Raw genomic sequence first — 9,887 nt, 5'->3', positions numbered from 1 at the left:
AAGCAATCAACAAACATATGGAAAATGTTCAACATCTCTAGTAATAAGAGAAATGCAAATCAAAACCACCCTAAGATTCCATCTCACCCCAATTAGAATGGCAATTATCAAGAATACAAGCAACAACAGGTGTTGGCGAGGATGTGGGAGAAAGGTACACTCATATATTGCTGGTGGGGTTGCAAATTAGTGCAGCCACTCTGGAAAGCAGTGTGGAGATTCCTCAGAAAACTTGGAATGGAACCACCATTTGACCCAGCTATCCCACTCCTTGGCCTATACCCAAAGGACTTAAAATCAGCATACTACAGAGATACAGCCACATCAATGTCATAACTGCTCAATTCACAATAGCCAGACTGTGGAACCAACCTAGATGCCCTTCAGTTGATGAATGGATAAAGAAACTGTGGTATATATATATAATGGAATATTACTCAGTCATAAAGAATGATAAAATTATGGCATTTGCAGGCAATGGATGAAATTGGAGAATATCATGCTAAGTGAGATAAGCCAATCTCAAAAAACCAAGGATGAATGATCTCGCTGATAAGTGGATGATGACACATAATGGGGGGTAGGAGGGGTTAGTGTTAGGGTTAGAGTTAGGGTTAGGAAGGTGGGCAAGAATGGAGGAAGGACTGTATAGAGAGGTGGGAGGGGTAGGGAGAAGGGAAAAATAACAGAATGAATCAAACAACATTACCCTATGTAAATTTATGATTACACAAATGGTATGCCTTTACTCCATGTACAAACAGAGAAACAACATGTATCCCATTGTTTACAATAAAAAAAAGAAAGAAAAAAAAAGAGGCTTACAGAACACCAAATGCATAAAATCACAACAGATCCACACCAAGGCACATTATAATGAAATGCCTAACATACAAAATAAAAATAGGATTTTTAAGGCTGTGAGAGAAAAGCATCAGATTACATATAGAGGGAAACCAATAAGGGTATCTATCAGCAGATTTCTCATGCCAGACTCTAAAAGCTAGAAGGGCCTGGAACAACATATTTCCAGTTCTGAAAGAACAGAGGTACCAACCAAGAATCCTATACCAAGCAAAAGGTAGCCTCTTCAACAAATGGTACTGGTAAAACTGGAAATCCATATGCAATAAAATGAAATTAAACCCCTATCTCTCACCCTATACAAAACTCACTCAAAATGGATCAAGGATCTAGGAATTAGGATCAAGACCCTTCACCAAACAGAAGAAAAAGTAGGCCCAAATCTCCATCACGTTGGCTTAGGGACTAGGCTTCCTTAACAAGACCCCCATAATGCAACACATAAAGCAAAAATCAATAAATGGGATAGATTCAAACTAAAAAGTTTTTTTCTCAGCACAGGAAACAATCAATAATGTGAAAAGAGAGCCTACAGAGTGGAAGAAAAATCTTGTCCACACACACTTCAGACAGAGCACTTATCTCCAAAGTTTATAAAGAACTTAAAAAACTTTACACCAAAAATACAAAGAACCCAATCAATAAATGGGCTAAGGAACTGGGCAGACACTTCACAGAAGAAGATATACAGATGATCAACAAATATATGAAAAAGTGCTCATCATCCCTAGTATCTAGAAATGCTAATTAAACCACCCTAAGATTTCATCTAACTCCAATTAGAATGGCTATTATCAAGAACAAAAGCAATAATAACTGTTGGCATGAATGTGGGGAAAAGGCACACTCATACATTGCTGGTGGAGGTGCAAATTGGTGCAGCCACTCTGGAAAGCAGTATGGAGATTCCTCAGAAAACTTGGAATGGAACCACCATTTGACCCAGGTATCCCACTCCTTGGTTTATACCCAGAGGACTTAAAATCAGCATACTACAGTGATGTAGCCACATCAATGTTCATAGCAGCTCAATTCACAATAGCTAGATTGTGGAACCAACCTAGATGCCCTTCAATTGATGAATGGATAAAGAAACTGTGGTATATATACACAATGGAATATAACTCAGTCATAATGAAGAATAAAATTATGGCATTTGCTGGTAAATGGATGAAGTTGGAAAATATCATGCTAAGTGAAATAGGCCAAGCCCAAAAAACCAAAGGCCAAATGTTTTCTCTGATAAGTGCATGACAATATATAACAAGATGGGGTGGCAGGGGAAGAGAAGAATGAAGGAACTTTGGATGGTGTAGAGGAAAATGTGGTGGGAGGGGTTGGGGGGACAGAAAGGTAGTAGAATGAAACAGACAGTATTACCCTATGTATATGTATGATTACATGAATGGTGTGAATCTACATTGTGTACAACCATAGAAATGAAAAGTTGTACCCCATTTGTGTACAATGAATCAAAATCCTGTTGTAAAAATAAAAAAGATTTTAATAAAAAAATAAACTGAAAACAGCAACAATGGAAAAAAGGTATTGTGTCCATCTATAACTAAATATATATTTTAAAAAGAATAACTAAATTAAAAAAAAAAGAAAAATAGCAAGTGAAATATTTTATTTAAAAAAAGAAAAGATGAGGATGGATGCAGTGGCACATGCCTATAATCCCAGCAACCTGGGAGGTTTAGGCAGGAGGATTACAAAGTTGAGGCTAGTTTCAGGAATTTAGTGAGACCCTCAGCAACCTAATGAGAACTCATCTCAAAATAAAATTTAAAAAATGAGCTGAGGGATGTAGCTCAGTGGTAAAAGTGTCTCTGGGGTTAAATTTGTGGTACCACAATATATATATGAAAGGAGGCCTATTCTTTAAATAAAAAGAATGAAGAAAGTCAAGGGATTCAGGACTAGGGTTGTGGCTCAGTGGTAGAGCACTTGCCTATCATGTGTGAGGCACTGGGTTTGATTCTCAGCACCACATATAAATAAATGAATAAAATAAAGGTCCATTGACAACTAAAAAAAATGTTTTAAGAAAAGAAAGTAAAGGGATTCAGGAAAAACTGACAGATATTGAAACAGATGAGAAAATCGAACACAGAGATCATTGGAATCCTTAAAGAAAGAAAACAAAACAAGAAGAGAGAATAAACAGTAAAAATATAACAAGATTTTTTCTAAAACTAAAAAAAAAAGCTTAGGTCTCACTGTTGCTAGAGGCCCTCACTCTGTGTCCTCCTGCCGCCCAACCTCAGCTGACTGCAATGGAAGAGGAAATCGCTGTGCTTATTGCACTGACAATGACCCTGGCATCTGCAAATCTGGTTTTGCTGGTGACAACACCCCTTCCCCTCCTCCCCCGGCTGTGTTCCCTTCCATCATCCGGTGCCCCCACCACCAGGGCGTGATGGTGGGCATGGGCCAGAAGGACTCCTACGTGGGCAACAAGGTCCAGAGCAGGCATGGCATTCTGACTCCGAAGTACCCCATGGAACACGGCAGCTTCACCAACTCTAACAACATGGAGAAGATCTGGCACCACACCTTCTACAACAAGTTGCGCTGTGACCCGGGAGGAGCACCCGGTGCTGCTGCCTGAGGCCCCCTGAACCCCAAGGCCAACAAAGAGGAGATGACTCAGATCATGTTCAAGACCTTCAGTGCACCAGCCATGTATATGACCATCCAGGCCATGCTATCCCTGTTCGCCTCTGGGTGTGCCACTGTCATTGTCACGGACTCTAGTGATGGGTTCACCCACACAGTGCCCATCTATGAGGGCTGTGCCCTTTCCCACACCATCCTGAGTCTGGACCTGACTGACCAGGACCTGACGGACTACCTCATGAAGATCCTCACAGAGTGCAGCTACAGCTTCACCACCACAGCCAAGCGGGAGATTGTGCGTGACATCAAGAAGAAGCTGTGCTATGTCACCCTGGATTTCGAGCAGGAGATGGTCACTGTTGCATCCTCTTCTTCCCTGGAGTACTTGATCTTCATGGTGCTGGGGGCCAGGATGGGACAGTTCGAGCCTTAGAACCCTGTTTCCATTCTTACCAATGTTTTCCTGACCACCACTGGTTATTACTTGCCTTGAGTTGGAAATGGTTTGCGTTTATACCTGTAAATTTATTCATTTTAATTTATGTAAAGTTTTTTGTACTCAATTATTTACGAAATGACAAATTTTTGGTTTTCTACTGTTATGTGAGAACATTAGGCCCCAGCAACACTTCATTGAGTAAGGAAAAATAAAGTGCTGCAGTAAAAAAAAAAAAAATTGTTTAAAAACTAGATATTAAAAAAAAAAAAAATGCCCTGGGACCCATATTGTGGCTCAGCAGTAGAGTGCTTGCCTAGCATGTGTGAGGCACTGGGTTTGATTCTCAGCACCACATAAATAAAAATAAAATAAATGTTCATTGATAACTAAACAACATTAAAAAAAATGCTCTGACCAGGTGCATTAGCTTGGGAGGAAGATCATGAATTTAAAGCCAGCCTCAGAAACTTAGCAAGACCCAAAGCAACTTAGCAAAACCCTGTCTCCAAATAAAATATAAAAAAGGGGATGTGGCTCCATAGTTACATGACCCTGGGTTCAATCTCCAGTACCAAAAAATATAAGCAAGCTCTGATTCTGAAATTGTTTGTCCAGAATGACCAATACTAAGACACAATCTAGAAAAATTATTATTATTATTATTATTATTATTATTATTATTATTATTTGTGGTATTGGGGATTGAACCCTGGCATGCCCTATCTCTGAGCTACGAGCTACATTTCCCCAGCCCTTTTTATTTTTTATTTTGAAACAGGATCTTGTCAAGTTGCTCAGGCTGACCTTGAAATTATGGTTCTCCTGCCTCAGCCTTCTGTGTTACTGGGATTACAATCATATACCACCATACTGGGCTCTATAAATATTATTTGACTTTAAAGAAAAAAGACAAAAATCCTTTGAGTATCTGGCAAGAATACCATGTGACACTAAATTAGGAATAAAACTAGATAAGTATTAGACTTCAACAGCAAGATTTTATGCCAGGAGAAATAGAGTGACATATTGAAACACTCGGTGATAGAAAATGTGAATCAAGCATTTTATACCCAGGAAAACTGACCTTTTAAATTGTAAAGTGCAGAGAACTGGAGCAAAGCTCACTTCCTCAACCAAGTCTCCAAGTGGGAATTTTAGGAGAGAGAAAGATCACATAAATGCAAGAAGCTATGGGCTGGGCTTGAGGCTCAGTGGTAGAGCACTTGCCTAGCATGTGTGAGGCACTGGGTTCAATCCTCAGCATCACATATAAATAAATGAATAAAATAAAGGTCCATCCACAATTTAAAAAAAATATTAAAAAAAAAAAGAAGCCTAAGTGAGGGGAGGAGCCAGTAATGACCTCCTACTAGGCCCCATCATTTAATCTATAACATCTATAATCTATTAACATCACCAAACTAAATACCAAGCTCTCAACAAAAGAACCCCTGGGGAACAAATTCAAACAATATACAAATCGTAGCAGGAATGGTGTACTGATATATACAAATACATGAATAACCCTTGAAAACATTGTGCTAAATGAAAAAAAGCCAGTCACAAATTACCATGTTATATGATTCCATTCTTAAATTATACAAAGTGGGGCTGGGGAGATAGCTCAGTCGGTAGAGTGCTTGCCTTGTAAGCACAAGGCCATGGGTTCGATCCCCAGCACCAAAAAAAAAAAAAAATATATATATATATATATATATACAAAGTACTGGTTGCTTAGGTCTGGGAAAAGATGGAGGAAAGACTGGAAGTGACAGCTAGTGGATATAGTCTTTTTAGGTAAAAAAAAATTTAAATTAACTGAATGCAGTGGCACATGCTTGTAATTCCAGCTACTAATGGAGCTGAGGCAGAAGGATTACAAGTTTGAGGCCAGCCTCACCTACATAGTGAGATCCTGTCTCAAAATAAAAAATACCAGAGTCAACTCTTTAGTAATAAGAGATATGCAAATCAAAACTACCCTAAGATTCCATCTCACCCCAAATAGAATGGCGATTATCAAGAATACAAGCAACAATCGATGTTGGAGAGGATGTGGGGAAAAAGGTACACTCATACATTGCTGGTAAGGCTGCAAATTAGTGCAGCCACTCTGGAAAGCAGCGTGGAGATACCTTAGAAAACTTAGAATGGAACCACCATTTGACCCAGCTATCCCATTCCTTGGTTTATACCCAAAGGACTTAAAATCAGCATACTACAGAGATACAGCCACATCAATGTTCATAGCTGCTCAATTCACAATAGCCAGATTGTGGAACCAACCTAGATGCCCCTCAATTGATGAATGGATAAAGAAACTGTGGTATATATATACAATGGAATATTACTCAGCCATAAAGAATAATAAAATTATGGCATTTGCAGGCAAATGGATGCAGTTGGAGAATATCATGCTGAGATAAGCCAATCTCAAAAATCCAAAGACGAATGATCTGACTGATAAGTGGATGATGACACATATGGGGGGTGGGAAGGGGGCAAGAATGGAGGAAGGAGGGACTCTATTGAGGGATAAGAGGGGTTGCGCGGGGAGAAAAAAATAACAGAATGAATCAAAACTATTACCCTGGGTAAATGTATGATTACACAAATAGTATGCCTCTACTTCACGTACAGAGAAACAAGATGTATCCCATTTGTTTACAATAAAAATGAATTTAAAAAAATAAAGTAAAATAAAATAAATAAAAGAGAACCAGAGATGTAGCTCAGAGGTAAAGCACCCCTGGGTTCAATCCCCAATACAAAAAAAAAAAAAGTGTGGGGGCTGGGAATGTAGCTCAGTGGCAGAATTTCCCAAGGTTCAATCCCCAGTATAAAAAAAAAAATCTAATATTAAATATGGTAATGGTTGTACACCCCTGTGAACATACTAAAATAATAAATTGTATACTTTAAATGGGTAAGTTAAAAAGATGAAATAGTTAGAAATAATTCATGGTTGAGGTACTCACAATGAGTATTCATCAAATTACAAATCTTCTGTTTACATGATACCATTCTAATTTTCTTACTGTTTTTTTTTTTTTTTTCCTTTTTGGTCTCTGTATGTATCTCTTCCCCGTTACTCTCCTTTTAGAATGTAATTTTTCTTGTTTCTTCTCTTTTACACTTTACACTCTGCTCAAATCCTGGAAAATATTGTACATGCCCATGAATTTAAAATCCATTTACATATTACAATCTGTCTTGGATCATTTTCCTTTTCTATTCCTCATATATCCGACTGCTTATTAGACATATCCATTTAGATATTCCTAATGTATCTTAAATGAGAAGGATTTCAAATTCAATTTATATTAAATCATACTTCTTCAAACTATCCCTTTAATATATTCCTCTCTTTAAATTGGCACCAATTCTTAAACAGATGCCCACTGGAAATCTGGGAATCAACCAAGACTCTTCTCTCTCTTTTACCACCCAGATCATATTCACTTGCTCATTAGTTCTTTTTTTTTTTTTTTTTTTTTTTGGTAACTGGGAACTGAACCCACGGGTACACTACCACTGAGCTACATCCCCAGTCATTTTTATTTTTATTTTGAAACAGAGTCTCACTAAGTTACCCAGGCTGTCCTGGATCTTGTAATGTTCCTGCTTCAGTCTCATGAGTTGCTGGGATTACAGGTTTTTACCACTGTGCCTGGCAATGACATAATTTTTATAGAAGACCTCCACAAAGTATTCTTGTCCCTTTTTAATCCATCCTCCAATTTATGTATGTATGAATGTATGTATTGGGGAAACCCAAACACTGAGCCATATCCCCAGCCCTTTTTATTCTTTATTTGAAACAGGGTCTCGTTGAGGCCGGCCTGACCTTGTGATCTTCCTGCCAAGTTGTTGGTATCGTAAGCCTGTGCCACCATGCCTGAACTGTCCTCCAATTTAAAGAAGGATGACCTAGAATCTAGATTTCTGATCATTCAGTTCCTTGTTCATAATTTCTTCAATGGTTTCCTATAGTTAGGATATGTCTTATTCAACTTTTTCACTGCTGTGACTAAAAGATCTGATCAGAACAATTTTTTAATTTGTTCTAATTAGTTATCCATGACAGTAGAATACATTTTAACACATTATACACAAATGGAGCATAACTTCTCATTCTTCTGGCTGTACATGGTGCTGAGCCATATCAGTAGTGTGATCATATGTGTATATAGAGTAATAATGTCTGTCTCATTCTACTGTCTTTCCCATCCCCATTGCTCTACCCCTCCCCTCATTCCCCTCTGCACAATCCAGAATTCTTTCATTCTTCCCTATCCCACCCTCACCACTATGGATCAACATCACCGTAGTGTAAACATTTGGCCTTTGGTTTCTGGGAACTGGCTTATTTACTTAGCATGATATCTCTAGTTCTATCCATTTACCTGCAAATTTCTTCTTTAAGGCTGAGTAATATTCCACTATGTATATGTACCACAGTTTCTTTATCCATTCATCTATTGAAGGGCATCTAGGTTGGTTCCATAGTTTTGCTATCCTGAATTGAGCTACTATAAACATTGGTGTGGCTGCATCACTGTAGTATGCTGATTTTAAGTCCTTTGGGTATGTGCCAAAGAGTGGGATAGCTGGGTCAAATGGTGGTTCCATTCCAAGTTTTCTGAGAAATCTCCATACTGCTTTCCAGAGTGGTTGCACCAATCTGCAGTCCCACCAACAATGTCTGAGTGTACCTTTTTCTCCACATCCTCACCAACACGTATTATTGCTTATATTCTTGATAATTGCCAATCTAACTAGAGTTAGATGAAATCTTAGAGTAGTTTTGATTTGCATGACCAGAAAAACTTTAGAGGAGGAAAAGTTGATTTGAGGGCTCACGGTTTCAGAGGTCTAAGTCCATAGAAGTCCGGCTCCATTCCTTGGAGCTTAAGGTGAGGCAGGAACAACATGGCGGCAGTGTGGCAGAGGGAAACAGCTCACATGGTGATCAGGAAGCAGAAAGAAAGGTCTCCACTTGCCAGATACAAATATATACCCGACACTGCGCCCCAATTCCCACTTTCTTCAGCCACACCCTACCACTTCAGTTACCACTCAGTAAATCCCTATGAGAGGATTAAATCATTAATTGGGTTAAAACTTTTACAACCCAATAATTTCTCCTCTGAACCTTCTTGGACTGTCTTACATGTGAGCTTTTGGGGGATACCTCACAACCAAACCATAACACAATAAAACCTGTTCTTGTCAACAGGGCATATCTTTAATTCCCCCTTCCTCTAACAGTAAACAGTTTCTTTGGGGGAATTACCTTTCCCTCATTGTGTTGATAGGACAATAATCAAGGTGCCCTGTATGGGTGAGTCCATGATATAAGACCTGAAATTCTCCTCAGGATTTTTCATATTTTTTCATTTTAATTAATTAATTAATTTTACCAGGGATTGAACCCAGGGACCCTTAATTATTGGGCTACATCCCCAGTCCTTTTTGTTTTTTATTAAGAAACAGGGTCTCACTAAGTTCTGAGGCTGTCTTTGAACTTGCCATCCTCCTGTCTCAGTCTCCTTAGCCACTGGGATTATAGGCGAGCAGTATCACACCCTGCTAAATTAATTTTTGGGGGTGAGTACCAGGGATTGAACTCAGGGGCACTTGACCACTGAGTCACGTCTCCAGCCCTATTTTTGTATTTTATTTAGAAACAGGATCTCACTAAATTGCTTAGCACCTTGCTGTTGCTGAAGCTGGCGTTGAATTCAAGATCCTCCTGTCTCAGCCACCTGAGCAACTGAGATTATAGGTATGTGCCACCATACCCAGCAAATTATTTTAAAATGACACAAAAAGTGGTACATATTAATGGGGTAGCATGATGTTTCCATACATGTGTACATTGTATAATGTTTAATCAGGTTAAAAATATCTATCTCCTTGAGCATTTATCATTTCTTTCTTTTTTGTTTTTGGTACTGGG

At 38.6% G+C, this 9,887-nt stretch overlaps 1 pseudogene; it reads left to right on the top strand.

Annotated features, from left to right (window-relative positions):
* Positions 1-3,143: 3,143 nt before the first annotated feature.
* Positions 3,144-9,273, top strand: LOC124976399 (actin-85C-like; annotated as a pseudogene).
* Positions 9,274-9,887: the final 614 nt, after the last annotated feature.

Source organism: Sciurus carolinensis, chromosome 2 (assembly GCF_902686445.1).
Source record: "Sciurus carolinensis chromosome 2, mSciCar1.2, whole genome shotgun sequence".
Lineage (NCBI taxonomy): Eukaryota > Metazoa > Chordata > Mammalia > Rodentia > Sciuridae > Sciurus > Sciurus carolinensis.
Note: the sequence above shows the minus strand (reverse complement) of the source record. Positions and strands in the feature narration are given on the sequence as shown.